Genomic DNA, 15,825 nt, shown 5'->3' with positions numbered 1-15,825 from the left:
CATTTGCTGGAACAATTTCAAGGGTTCCAAAACTATTGATCGTGACGGATCTGCATTAACAAAACCATGGGGTATTTCTAACCATGAGCAATCACAAAAATTGGTTGTAAAGATGTAAAGAGGAACACAGACTATACTAAAATATATGGATAGTAAAAAAAAATAAAGGGGAAACCAAAAAACTAGAAAAATGACTTACTAATTGTATGTAAATAAATAATAATTAGCTTTTATTTACATACACCAAGAATTGTAGTAGACATTGCACTTGAAATTACCATTTCTCCTTCTGCCATTGTCAAACATTTTGTACCTTTCTCTATGACATATTACATGATATAAATGATGTGTCCTACCCCCTCTCCAAACCACTGGCTAGCCTGCACAACACATAGCTCCTACCTGCAGGCACTGCTAGACTTTCATCCATATAGGACATGCTCACATAGAAAACATTCCAGCTAAATATCTTGTCACCAATAAGAAAACAATGCTGATGGACCAATAGGGAGGTCCTGATTTCTCCAATCAGGCAATGCAATACATCACAACTCCAGCTGAACTGGTTAACAGCTTCAATTGCCCTGGTAAAATCCAGGAGCTGAGTGTGCAGAGTGCGCTGCTGCTGCTGACACTTCTCTGGAAGCTGCAAGGAGCCCAGGAGATGAGGAATCCAGGGGAGAAAGCTAGAAGTGCATTGCCTGCTGCTGCTGCTGCTGCTTTTTTCCATCATTCCATTCAAGAATCTTCCTGTTTTCTTTCTTTTCTTGCTCTCTGGTCACTGGGACTGATTAAAAAGTCATGAGAAGGCTGCTGCTAATGCATTGTGTGGAGCAGAGTCTACCATAGGCTTCACAGTGGATAAGGACAGTGACTGAAATCCCAACACTTTGCCAGGCTCTTGCTCTGTCTTCAGATTCCTGCTCTCTCTGGAAAAAATAAAAGCTGGGGGGCACTTTATAAATCACAGCCCTGCTCCCTCTACATGGCACTATCAGAGGTACAGTACTATGGAGAGCCCTACTGGCTGGGGGGGCTACTTTGTATCACTTGTGTCTCTGTTTACATGTATCTTAACAGTTTAGTATCAATATGTATCAGAGAGTGTTCCATATTGTGTAAGAGGTCTTCTGAAGCCTCTCCCCTCCCAGGGTCAGGTATGGGCACTCTACCTGCTGTAATAACCAGTTTATAGTATTATACAAAAAAATAGAAAAGGATAAAAATTAAAAAAATTGTGTGTGTGTATATATATTTAATATATTTTTTTTTTACATTTTATTTTTTTAATGTTGTATTAAACTGCTGTATAGTACTAAAAAAAAATAAAAAAAAAGTTGTGTGTGTGTGTGTATATATAATATGTATATATATATATATATAAAATATTGTATTTTTTATATAAAAAATACAATAAATGATATATAATATTGTATTTTTATATATATACAATATTATATGTAATGTATTTTTATATATATTAAAAATACAATAAATATTATATATAATGTATTTATTTTTTATATATATATAAAATACATTACATATAATTTTGTATATATATATAAAAATACAATATTATATATCATATTTATTGTATTTTTTATATAAAAAATACAATATTTTATATATATATATATGTACAATATTATATATAATGTATTTTTTTATATATCAAAAAATACAATAATTATATATAAAATTGTTTTTATATATATATATATATATATATATATATATATATATATAAAAAATATTTCTTTTTTTTTCAATATAGTGTTACCATTTTGTGACATGATCTATCCTTTGTACTCTAGAGTACTAATATACAGGGCACCTGGCATAGGTAAACTTACTCTAGGGCACTTGTTTATTAAAATGGATTAAATCCATAGGTTACAGTATTGTTTAGATGTTTAATAATGGTACATTACTGGGATAGAGTGCAATATGGTCACTAAATAGTAAATTTATTTTATAGTCAAACTCTTATTAACTACTAATATATTAGCACAGCTTTTGATCTTTCTTTCCCTAGTTGTGCTCATAATCCAATTTCTCTGTATCAATCACATACATTTTAATTATAGGTGGCCGGAATGAGGATAGTTCTGGAGAGAACACATGCAGTCTCCTTATATTCTCATAACTGGATCAAATGGTTGCAGACAGTAAATCCTGTATATAGATAGTATTTGTGTAGTACATGAAACATTTTATAGCTAGTGCTGGTTTTATCACTGTGTGTGTGTGTGTGTGTGTGTGTGTGTGTGTGTGTGTGTGTGTGTGTGTGTGTGTGTGTGTTTATTTATTTTTCCCCCAGACTGTCGTTTTAGAAATCTCCAGCCCTACTAATTCCCTGTATGGGGCTAATATCATATACAGGGTGGAAAGTTTATCAGTGCCAATAATAAAGTGTTTACCATATTACTTTTTAACTTAATATATTTACTCTACACTTTGAAGTCCAAGCCAGGTACCCGGGTTTCAGGATTGATATTTCTTAGGATTTATTTACTCATCCCTCCTGATGTGAGCGATCTATGTAGTTCCTACCAAAAAGCATTTACATCCACCCTGTAAACAATAAAACAATTTGTGTGTGTGTGCCCCTAAAATCAATAGTGGGGTGTGAAAATGACACTGTTCTTAACTTAAAGAGAATCTATTACCAGGTTTTTGCCATTTAACCTGAGAGCAACATGATGAAGGAAAAGAGATCCTGATTCCAGTGATGTGTCACTTACTGGGCTGCTTAGTGTAGCATTTATAAAATCACTCTTTAATCAGCAGTAGATTATCATTACAGGACTACTTGGCATGCTGCAGGTACCATAGACATGAGCTCTGTATAACTGCTAGATCTGCAGCAGAGGAAACATTGACTTTATCTAAATGACAGCAGACAGCTCAGTAAGTGACACATCGCTGGAATCAGGGTCTCCGTCTCTACATATACAATTATGAGCCGCTGTTCTGTATCCACAACGGTGTGTGTGTGTGTGTGTGTGTATATATATATATATTTTTTTATTTTTTTTAAAAAATCAGATGGCAGCACTCCATTTGTCTTCAGGTTTGCCTTCTTTTAATGGCCCATAACACAGGACGTTTCGGTCAGGAACTGACCTGTCTCATATAGATATATATATATATATATATATATATATATATATATATATATATATATATATATATATATATATATATATATAGAGAGAGAGAGAAAGGTCAGTTCCTGACCGAAACGTCCTGTGTTATGGGCCAATGGGCCATTAAAGGAAGACAAACCCGAAGACAAATGGACTGCTACAATCTGATTTTTATTTTTATTTAATTTTTTTAAAAAAAAGAAAATAAATATTTTTTTATTTCTTTTTTTGGGGGGGATTCCTACAAAAATGCTTGTATATCCACCCTCATTATCATCTGTAATGAACATTTTGTGGTGCCCCCTAAAATTAATAGTGGGGTCTTGTGTGAAAGAGACCTTTCTTATCCTGATATGTGCTTGTGGTTTCTTCTCTCTTCTAAAGGCATTATCCCAGCTTTACACATAGAAGGATCTTCTTTCCATCCTAAAACAGCGCCACTCTTCTCCATTGGTTGTGTCTGGTATTGCACATTGGCTCCAAATGGACGAGGATGAGCTGCAATACCAGACACAGCCTGTAGGTTGGAGTGGAGCTGTTTCTGAAGAGGCAGATCCTTCTGAAATGTATGATCTATGTAATGGATTTCCCATTTGACAGATATTACATCTTTCATAAGAGCACTAATGATCTGTATCCGAAATAATACACATGAGACTGTGTATGCACCAGAGACAGATGCACATGTTCCTGGCACACAGACTACGCTCCATTTATTCCCAGCAGTCGGTCTGGAGCATTTGCTGCCGTCTGTGCGCCTCCTAGGTCTGTCCTACCTGGAGGAACATGCCCAGGTTGGTCCATTCTGTGTAATGCGGTGACGCTCCGTGCTGTAACCTCGCCGCTTTCCTCATTATGTATCATAAATTGGAGCAGAGACATTTCTCCTCTTTTCCTCCTCGGTACCAAATTGAAATGTCTGTCTGTTGTATTATGGAATAAAAGCAGGTCAGGGCATCCTTTTGTATATTATGGTAGTAAATGGCAGAGCTGACTAGTTCACCATAATGGCCGAATTATGCCGCTCGTCTGCTTCCCCCATATACATTATTTGTTGAGCTCTTAATAAAAGAACCCTCCATTTGTATTATATCCTTCTTGTGTGATCAGCAGAAAGCTGCGCAGCGATTATTGCACGCCATACATTATTGTATTACAAGTCCTTGAGTTTATTATATTGATGGAGTCTTTTATATAGGGTTAATATTCCCTTTTGCCTAATAAAGGGTATTGGATTTAACCAAAAAAGTGCCAGGACAACTTTTTTTACAGTTTTCAAGACTTGATTGGAAAATGCTCTAAAAGTTATTTATTATTTTCTTAAATGTGGGTTTTGTGGCTAAAAATCATTTTTGCAATTTGATTCAATTAAAAGTTTTGCACTGTTTGGCAACTTTGTGTACAAAACACATACAGCCGCACTCTAGAATGCTAACCATGAATAAGGGAACTCTGGTATTGAATTACTGCTATAGGAATATTTGGGGGAAAAAAGATATGTAGCTTATGTATTGGCCATTGCATGTGAGCCCAATCACCAATGGTAAGGTATATTGCTATATACCGGGAACCTAACTCAAGTGCCTCTACCTGGGTTGAAAACCTACATGTCTGGGCAACTAATATCCAGCTATAAAGGGGAATGAACACAGCCTGGTTGGCTGTATGTGTTGTGTAGTTATGTGTTTTCAGCTAGAACCTGTTGGATGTGTGGGTAAGTCTTTTTTTTTTTTCCAACTTTGATGTGGTCAGTCCTCCTAAATTCACTATAAGGAGTACAGATAAAGACAAAAAGTTAGAAACTCATGGAAAGCCTTAAAATGAGCTCACTGATGGATTTTCAGTTGACTCATTCACCATTCAGTGATGGGCAGTGCAACACAACGTTTATAGAACCCCCTGGAAGAAGCCCACACGAAACGTGCGTAGGGGTCTTGGAGGGAATCTACATTGCTGGACATTCAGGGGATTATGGGTGAGTGCTTTGTCACATGACATCCTCGGCCCTCTGGCTATTTTTTTCATGTGTGCACCTTATCTTTAGCGTTGGGTCTGGAAGGCTTTTCAACATTTAGAATTTCAATACTACCTTGCTGCTATTATGTACGTGCACTTTATACCCACCTTATTCATGTAGTCCTATCCGGCAGTGTTGTGCTCCCCCCCCCCCCCCCTTACTTGGATTCCTCGCTGAGCACCCATTTGTGTTGTTTTGTACTGTACATCATTTATAATATGTGTTCAATAATTTAAGACTTTTTGCATTTCATTTTTTGGTGGACTCTTGACACACATTCTCATATAGGTTTATATTGCTTTTGAGTCCCTACCTATTACTAGTTACTGTCCTTGGTGATATATTTGGGGGTGTTTAGCTGGGTTCAGGTCTTCCTGTGACCCCCCCCCCCCTTCTCTAGTTCATCAGATGTTGTTAACATGTTTATAGAAGATGAACGGTGCAAACAATTGTAATGAATCAAAAGTGCATAAGTTATTTTTTGCACTAAATATACTTGTGGGGGGGGGGGGAATGGTTCTGAGATGGGGCGGCACAGTGGCTGTGGTTAGCACTGCAGTCTTGCCTGAGGTCTTGGGGTCAAATCCCACCAAGGACACCAGCTGCCGGAGTTTGTATGTTCTCCCCGTGTTTGCGTGGGTTTCCTCCAGGATCTCCAGTTTACTCCCACACTTCAAAGACAGACAGATAGGGAATTTAGATGGGCAACACTGTCCCCATTGGGGCTCACAATGTATGTAAAGTGCCACGGAATTAATAGCGCTAAATGAATATTATATTATGGAAATGAGATAAGAACAAAAAGGGGTGAGAAATTTGGGCACTCGGTTCTATTAGGGCTGTATACTACCTAACTCCACAGCAGGGGCCGCATCTAAAATCATACCGAGATCTGGTATAAATGTAATGGAATTAACCAAACCTGGGCCACGTTCCATCATGTTGTTTTACCGACTAATTTCTCCCAACCCAACCAACTCGCCCACCCCCTCCTCTACCAAAATCCATTTTGCACCCCTTGTAGTGCACATGACTCAAGATGTAGAGTTCCAAGGATTGTAAATATTGGTTTCAAACTTAAGTCTTCAGAGAGAACTTTTTACAAGACGTGGGAGGCAAATGAAATATATTCATCAATATGAAAGTCTGGTGTCATCATCTACTTCTATGACTAATGGTGTTCTACAGTCTATAGAAGAAAAAATTGCTCATCCACTGGAAAAGTGAAAGGTCAGTGTGGGTCCGAACGCTGAGACACCCTCTGATCACCAGCATGGGGGATCTATGACACTTTTTGAAGGGAGAGGCAGGTCTTTAGAAATGGTCCTGATGATGATGATGTCTGGTGCTGTCCTCGGTCATCTTCACAAGTGCCAAAGACGGATTGCTAAATGCACCTTCTTTTGTCTTGTGACCAGAGAAGACCAGTGGTGAACTTGGCCATGGGTCGCCCATTTGAGTTATCACTTGAGATGCTGCTACTGTCTGTGTGGACCGAATTCTTAAATATTCATTAAATGTTAAAGGGGTTGTCTACTACTCGGACAGCCCCCTTCTATATGTGAGGTTTTTGTCCTCATTAAAATGAAATCCCTTCTAATGGCCTCTCGCTTATTATGATGATTCATTCATGAGCAGATGGTGTCATGGGTGACAGACAATCATGTGGTTTCTGGCCATAGAAGGTCACAGCGTTTGGCTGCGCAGAATGCTCCCTGACTGTCTATTGTTCCTGCTGTCAGCATTCATTGGTATAGGTAGCTTTCCTGCTGGATTCATTTCTCCCTGTTAGACCCAGCGGAAGCTCGCTTTCCACCCAGCTGCTGATAATCAGCATTATTTTGGTGTTTAAATACCCCTTCCTTCCTTCCTTTTGACTGGTGCTGGTGATATTTTCAGTTCATTCAAGCCTTGGTTGTAAGCAGGTGGCTTGTACTCCTCTGTAGTACCATTGCTGAACTTCTATCGGTGTCATCTGTGGATAAGTAGTTCATGCATTTTCCTCTTTGTGTCTTAAGTGTTTAGCGAGGTTGACAAAGAGCTCATCCTACCCATTCCCTATTTAGGACCCATCACTAGGAATACATAGGGTCAAGTATCCAGCTCAGTGCATAGGTGCGGAACTTTTCTAGGTTGGTGAGGGATACCGGGGACCACTGGTAGGTTCAGTCGTGGGTCACCATGTTCCCTTTCCCTAGACACAGGGTTTCCTTTCCCTTTCACCATTCGTTTGGTACTTGCCCATACAAAGCATGACAGATGGGAACAGTGAAGCCAGGGCTCATGTGATATAAGTGTTATTTTAATGGGACAAACACTCCGATTTGAAAAAGGCGTTATCAAAGTAGTGGACCACCCCTTTAAATATTTTTAAAGGTGCTAGGTATTCCCTACACTTATATTCCATGCTTGCTGTATCACTTCTGAGCATCCTGTACAGGTATTAACCCCCTCCCTCCCCCAGCTCAGGTGACCGGTTCCCATTCCCATCCCAGGATGTCAATTACCAGGATCATTGCTGTGCAAGAGAGTGAGAAACTAACTTGAGGGTTTCTGTATCTTTTTGAAATAAAGTAACCATGAATGAATCCTTGCTTTCTCCATTTGATATTAGAACAGAAGTGCCGCATATGTTGTATAACCTTTTCATAAATTGAATACTGAAAATACACTTTTTAGATGATAAAGTAAACTCTATTTATCCAAAAAATGGACTGGTGCATATCAAAGTCCAAAGAAGAGTCACTGATTGCAATCCCAACTGGTCAAATCTTCACATAGTAAAACTTACACTGTTGAGCAAAAGGGTAACAATGTTTTGAACTTTAGACCTTCAGGCTCCATATCTTACCATCCACTACAGCTTAAAGTATGAGACTACCTTCATTTTATAGACAATCATCTTGGCTATTTCATACATAAATTTGGCTGGCAGCTATTTCGCATATGACTAGTTATGCAGATTAAAATTTTGTAAATCCACCTTTTGCTTTCAGCACTGCCTGAATCCTTCTGGGCATGCTCTAGATTAGATTCAAGGATGTCTCAACCGAAACCTGATTTCAGGTCTCTTCTACACGTTCCCAATGTTGGTGCATGCTGGTCAGCTCACTTGGGTATGTATACAGCTTTTTCTTCAACTCTACCCCCAAGTGTTCGATTGGGTTGAGGTCTGGGGACTGTGGAGGACAATCCAGCACCTCTACTTCATTTTTATTGCTCCATTTGTTTGCTAATCTTGCCGTATGCTTCGGGTCGTTGTCCTCCTGGATGACTATCTTCCTTTTCATACCCATAGTTCTTGAGTGTATGAAGTAACTTATCTTGGAACATCCTCACACGATCCTGGTCAACTATCCAATCCCTTTTGGCTGTGAAACACCCCCATATCATCAGACTTCCGCCACTGAACTTGATAGTTCCTTCAATTTTGTTCAATCCGTTAGCCCCTTTCTCCCTTGTTTCCTCCAGACCCATTTGCACCCACTAGAGCCTAGTTTATTAACTTTCATCTCATCACTCCAATTTGTCCATTTGTCCACTTATTGTACATTTTGACAAACTCCAGCCATTGCTTCTTATGATGATATTGAAGTTGAGGCTTCTTCACCTTTTTTCAGGTGCTCATTCTAGACTTGTGTAACGTGCGTCGCACTGTGCTGGCACGGACATCTGTGATCTCACTATTATGAAACATACGAGCCGCCTCCACTGCCGTGTTTCTCATGTCAGAACTGACAGACCTTGTGATGAGCCGACTTGTTGACTCCTATATTTTGCCTGGACGTCCACATCTTGGCTTCTGAGTGAATGGATGGACAGGCTTTGCTTCGTATTCTTCCAACTGTCATGGACTCATAGGATGCAGTTTGGTCATTTTCTTGGCGGAGAGACTGCTATGGATGAGCTGGTGGATGCAGTTTCTCGTTCCTCGGGAAATCTTCATGGCTGTTCCTCAATTCGAACCAGTGACTTTTTGTTATTGGAAATGTGAGAACAGGTTGTAATTTTGTGTGTCTGTATGTATGTGTGTGTGTGTGTGTGTGTGTGATATATGCATCAGTACAGACCAAAAGTTTGGACACTCCTTCTCATTCAAAGAGTTTTTTTTTATTTTCATGACTCTGAAAAATTGTAGATTCACATTGAAGGCATCAAAACTATGAATTAACACATGTGGAATGAAATACTTAACAGAAAAGGGTGAAACAACTGAAAATATGTCTTATATTCTAGGTTCTTCAAAGTAGCCACCTTTTGCTTTGATTACTGCTTTGCACACTCTTGGCATTCTCTTGATGAGCTTCAAGAGGTAGTCACTGGAAATGGTTTTCCAACAGTCTTGAAGGAGTTCCCAGAGATGCTTAGCACTTGTTGGCTCTTTTGCCTTCACTCTGAGGTCCAGCTCACCCCAACCCATCTCAATTGCGATCAGGTCTGGTGACTGTGGAACACATTAGACAAACACATTAGACAAATGCTCCAAGAAACTGTACTATGCTGAATAACTGATGATCATATTAGCCTGCGAATAAGGGTACGCTCACAAGAGCGTATAACTTGGATACGTGCAATGAGAAAATCTCGCATTGTAGTCGGACCAATATTACTCAATGAGAGAGAGCAGTTGGTCAGATTTTTTCTCATCCAGATTCTGGATGACCACAAAGTCACACCATGTTACGATTGTCAGCGAGAGACGTGTCACTCGCAGCCATACAAATCTATGGGTGCAAGAGAAACATCGGACTGCACTCAGATGACTTCCAAGTTCAGTGTGATATAAGCACAGGCTGACAATGGAGAAGATGGGGGGGGGATTAATCCCTCTCCTCCGCAGCTGTGATCCGATTGCAGGTTCGGATCACAGTTGCATGAGACTCGGCTCGCGCTGGCAGCAGAGCAGGAGCCGAGGGTCATTAACATATCTCATCCAATACTCTCGAATCAAATGCCATACGATCATGTGAATCCAGACTTACAGAGATTCAATTGATGGAGAGAATTGGGAGTGGTGCCAGACTTGGTGTGATTGATCAGTGAAATGGTTAAGCTGACATCTGTCCTGATGTATTTGAATTACAATTATGTATTTTTTTTTTCTTCATTCCAAATGCACTAGAAAGCAGAAGCAAGAACACAAAATAGTTTTTACAGCAATATAATCGGAAATCCGGGTCAGTCTGTGTGCTTTTTATCACTGACGGTACTGAGTTTTTGTATTTCTTTTGCAGTCGTCTTTAAGAATTAATGAAATGACTCTTGGTTTGTTTTTTTTTGTTTTTGTTTTGTTTTCTTCAAAATCTAATAGAAAACTTACTAAAATTTAAACATTTAACTGTTTCTGCCTACCTCACAAAGTGTGCGAGTCACAAAGATAATATATATATTGCACATTGTTCCTACTAGTTACATTTTACATCTGCACACTCCACTATATAGTGCCCTGTTATATATGGCTTTTTGCTCATGTACCTCCCTGGCATTTGTTATTTTGTTATTCACAGGAAGGAAACTGAATTTTGAGGAGGGTGAATGGGGAGCGAGTTTTTGACTTTAACTTTGCTTGTCTGTTTTTGCGCAGCTGGTTGTTTATGGTCGTTTTTCTTCTCCCCTTTTTTTTTTGTTTTTTTTTTTGTTTTTTTTTTCTTGTGCCTACCTAATATTCTTTTTGGCAAGGAGTTGAAAGGATTATTAAAAGTTAATTATAGTTTTTCACAATGTGAATGGTATATGAAAACATACCACGGCTAAGAATGGGGGAGCCATTGTCAGTAGTTGTATCATCACTGACACCAGTCAACCGGGCAGTAATCTTACCAAATGCAGGCCATAATTGTCCTCTTTTTGCCTCTGGCAAATGTTTTAATGGGGAGGAAATAGAGGGCATTATGTAAAATACGGCACATTACTTGTCTCAATCCCAGCAGAATGATGTTACCTCTAACAGTGACACTGTCAGTCTGAGCCATTGTTCTACACAGCCTGTTCACAAATGAATGAGAGATCATTTTTATAGGGAATCTGTCAGGTGATTTTATAGTACAATACTAATGTTCTCTTTAAATGAGGCGTAAAGAGACCTTTCAGGATCAGTAATTTTATATTGTGATAGCTTCTCCTGTCATCTTGCAGTAAGCTCCATAGAATTCAGTGTCTCCTGTAGGCTAGTCAAGTGTATGTAAATACAATCTGCATATTCAGTTTCTCCCTTTCCTCCACTTATCGCTCAATGCATTCACTCACTTCTGAGGGGTGGTAGGGGATATGGGTGGGGGCAGCAGTGCAAATTCAGTTCAAGTTTACGATCACTGATGCCACCACAAAAGTTCAATGTAATACCTTGCATTGATGGTGGAACTCTTGAAGGTAGTCCACTAGCAGCACACCCTCCTTATCCCAGAACACAGACGACATCACCTCAGTGGCTGATTTTTGCACCCTGAAATTCTTTCGATGAGGAGAACCCTTGTGCCTCCTCTCTTTTGGCTGCTCCTTCTTTTCAGGGTCTTCCAAATAAATCCAGATCTCATCCATAATGCCCAGCTGATCCAGGAAGTTCTTATCAGTCCGGAAATGCTGATAAATGGACCGGGAAGTTGTCACTCGCATGCTTCTCTGATCTGTTGTCAAACATTTGGGGACCCACTTTGCAGTTCGCTTCCTCATGTCCAAATGTTCATGGATAATGACACAAACACTTTCACGAGAAATCCCCATGATGTCTGCTATTGCTTTAGCTGAAATTCGTCAATTCTCCAGTATGAGGTTGTGCACAGCATCAACGATCTCCGGAACAACAACCACTCTCGGTCGTCCAGGACGTTCCTCATCATTGGTGCTAAAGTGGCCCGTTTTAAATTTGGCAACCCAGTACTTAACTGTGGAATATGAAGGGCATTGATTTCCCCCCACCCCCTCAATGTCTGCGACATATCACCATGAATATTCTTCATGGACTTTCCTTGCAGAAACAAGAATTTTATCACTTCTCTGCTGTGAATATCGCATTAGATTCCACCATTTTGTTTTCCCGCGTGCGTAGAACACTGTTGCCATAAGCAACAAACACAATTTTGAAAACCTATAAGGCTTTCATGTGATGTAACGTTTGTTACCATAGAAGCAAAGAAAGATCACAAAGCCAAAGACTTATCAGCAGCCCCTTGTAATTTTAATAAATCCAACAAATCTGGTGAATTTGAATTTCAAAACATTTTGATCTTCATTTCTAATGTTAATCTTTTGCAGTTTATAAACCTTGGAAACAGCCATTAAAGGGAACAGTAGATAACACCAAAGACCTGCACAGCTCTCTAATTGTAAATTACAATGATATAAATATTACAGAGAAGCAATGCATGGAGAGGCGAGGACTGAACCAGAGTGCAGGCAATTAGTAAGAAACCCTTAAATGTACTTTACAAGAACGACTCATAAGTGTAACATTATGCAGTTGTCATCTTTCTCCCATGTATTTCCAGCTACCCGACATGTTCCCTTAGCAGAGACGTATTTACATTTCACACATTTCCATGCTATTTTAGGCTTTGCCTTGCAGATTTACGAGTAGTGAAGTGATCATTCAGGGAGGTTTTGATTCAGAATAAAATATATTCTTTTATAATGATGTCAGAAAATGTAAGTGTGTTCAGGTTGACAAAAATTTGTTATACACATGTTAAAATAGAAAACTGTATTGTGGAATCTATAGGCTACATACGTCTAGGAATAGTCCTTGTTTCTTTAATCCCCCCCCCCCCCTCCTATAAAGTTCCATGCATACTTCCATATACTTAGTGCTGCGGGTATGATTAGAAACTTCTAATTTTTAAAATAATAGTTGTTGGCAAAGCATCCCAAAATGTAAAAGTTTTAGATTTCCTTACCCCCCCCCCCCCCCCAAAGAAAAAGACTATTCTGGCTTAGGCTTAAACTGTTGTGAATGTCATCCGAGTGGGTGCTGGTGTGGAGATCCCTCTGGTGGCCAGGAATAGTAATGAAGCTGAAGCTGAGTCTGAATCTGTGACTCAAACAGGTGATGTAATTAATTAGGAATTCAGGAGGTCCTATTGCAGATCAGCCTAGTGTATTTAAGAGAGCAGTTTCTGCCTGGCGGCTGCCGGTGATAAATGTTTCCTGCTGCTTCTGAAAATGGCTGGAAGTTTTCCCTTCAGTTTCTCCCATTTATTCTGTGCCTGAATATAATCCAGATAAGTTTACTAGTTTATGTTTAATTGCTGGAATTGCACTTAAGGGTGTTTCTGCTTATTCCATTTTGTTCTATGGTTTGGTTTCTTGTTTGTGAGGACCTATCTCTCTGCTTTTGTGAGCAGGGCAGTTCCTCCAGCAAGAAAGGGAGCTTGCTCCCTGTTCATGTTTGGATTATTTGCACTTTAGAATAATATTTGTTCTGTGATTTTGTTTCTTCCCATTATATCTGCAGTTCTGTTTAAAGTGTCTGGCGCAAGAGTACCTGATATAGTGGGGGAGAGACAGTGTGGTCTTAGGAAAAAAATACTATAAGAAGTTTGGTATATTTTGCTGGCCGCATTCAGTTATCTTTCCTGTCCTGTTGTATCTAGTAAGTCGGGCCTCACCTTTGCTAATCTATATTTTCTATCTGTGTATTGTTTTCTTACATCACTGTCATTTACATGTTGGGAGCTTGCTATTTCTTTGGGGACTGCTCCGAGGCAAGTTAGGATTTCTCATTTCTATCTTTGTGGTGTAGCATGTTTCTCCACCAGTGATGAGGTGTCTAGGTGTGTTAGGAACATCCCGCTGCTACTTCTAGTGTTGTCCGATTTAGACGGGGGATTACAGTCAGCTTAGTTTCCAACTACTCTTGTGGCTTTGTTTTTTCCTGATTAATGGGATTTTTTTGTGATCATCCACGGTTACCAGTTCATAACATTAAACCCTTCATGACCGAGGACATACATGTACTCTGACAGCGTGATCTAAAACATTCCGTCAGGGAAGTGCGCCATTCTCTGCTCCCATCGGTGGCCCCATGATGTGATCACAGGGTGCCGATAGGTTATCGTGACAGCCCAGCCGGGGGTTATCTAATGATCCCTGTCACTGTCAAGACAGTTTCTGTAAATGCCGGCGAAGTGCTACCATTCACAGGAGGGTAACATGTTTTAAGACATTTTTACTTTATTTCTGCATAGTCAAAAGTTTACATATATTATTTGGTGCCATTGCCCTTAAACTGTATGACTTGGGTCAAACTGTTTTGATCTCCTTCCACAAGCTTCTCACAATAGTTGGTAGGTATTTGGGTTCCTCTAACTGGTGTAGCTGAGCCATGTTTGTAGGTCGCCTTGCTCACACCAGCCTTTTCAGCTTTGCCCATACATTTTCATTAGGATCGAGATCAGGGTATTTTTGTGATGGCCACTCCAAAACACTGACTTTGTTATCCTTAAGCCTCTTTGTAACCAGTTTAGCAGTATGCCTTAAGTCATTGTCCAGTTGGGAGACCCATTTCTGCCAAAGCTTTAAGTTCCTGGCTGATGTCTAGAGATGTTGCTTCAGTATTGCCACATAATCCTATTTCCTCCATGATGTCATCTATTTTGTGAAGTGCACCAATCCCTCCTGCAACTAATCAACCCCACAACATGATGCTGCCGCCCCTGTGTTTCACGATTGGGATGGTGTTCTTAGGCTTCAAAGCTTCTCCCTTTTTCCTCCAAACGTAACGATGGTCATTATGGCCAAATAGTTGCATTTTTTTAGATTTGTCAGATCACAGGACATGTCTCCAAAAATGAAGGTCTTTGTTCCTGTGTGCATTGGCAAACATTAAAGTGAACCTGTCATCAGAAATTTAGCTATAAAGCTAAAAGTTTCCCCCTCTGCAGCTCCTGGGCTGCATTCTAGAAAGCTTCCTATAGTTTTTGTGGCCCCTTTTATTCCAAAATAAATACTTTATAAACTTGTACCTTTTTCTTATGCAAATTTCTTTAATCTTCCATGGGGGTGGGCTGCCTGATGTACGTTGCTGTCCTCCTGCCGATTTACGCCGCCCTCGAACGCTGAATTTCAAACCTCAGGACGCCGCCCCTGGGCGCCCGTGGTCCCACGCATGCACTGTGCTACTGTAGCGGTGCCGTGCACTGCGTGCACGTGTAACCGCTAGTGACGCTTTGCGCGAGCACGAGGTTATGGGCGGCGCTGTGAGTGTCATCAGCAAGTGCCGCCCACAACCTCGTGACCACACTTTCGCCTATTCCTCCAGCGTTCTGCTCGCTGGCCAGATGACCGGACGTCACCTCCTTCCCATCCTGCTCAGCAGCAGGAAATAGATGGGAGGAGCGGACGGAGCAGTCGGTGCCCACGCAAAGCGTCACACGTGCACGCAGTGCACGGCACCGCTACAGTAGCACAGCGCATGCGCGGGACCACGGGCGCCCAGGGGCGGCGTCCTGAGGTTTGAAATTCAGCGTTCGGGGGCGGCGTAAATCGTCAGGAGGACAGCAACGTACATCAGGCAGCCCGCCCCCATGGACGATTAAAGAAATTTGCATAAGAAAAGGTACAAGTTTATAAAGTATTTATTTTGGAATAAAAGGGGCCACAAAAACTATAGGAAGCTTCCTAGAATGCAGCCCAGGAGCTGCAGAGGGGGAAACTTTTAGCTTT

General features: G+C 40.3%; 1 protein-coding gene across 1 annotated transcript in view; it reads left to right on the top strand.

Moving 5' to 3' along the window:
* The first annotated feature begins 399 nt into the window (after positions 1-399).
* LOC142310825 (heparan sulfate glucosamine 3-O-sulfotransferase 1-like) overlaps positions 400-15,825 on the top strand; it is a 191,972-nt gene continuing 176,546 nt past the window's right edge. Inside the window, exon 1 of the mRNA XM_075348553.1 lies at positions 400-1,000. The gene's annotated coding sequence lies outside the window, so the exon portion shown is untranslated. The remainder of the gene's footprint in view (positions 1,001-15,825) is intronic.

This window comes from Anomaloglossus baeobatrachus, chromosome 5, assembly GCF_048569485.1.
Source record: "Anomaloglossus baeobatrachus isolate aAnoBae1 chromosome 5, aAnoBae1.hap1, whole genome shotgun sequence".
Lineage (NCBI taxonomy): Eukaryota > Metazoa > Chordata > Amphibia > Anura > Aromobatidae > Anomaloglossus > Anomaloglossus baeobatrachus.
The sequence above is the reverse complement of the archived record's forward strand: the minus strand, read 5'-3'. Positions and strand labels throughout refer to the sequence as shown.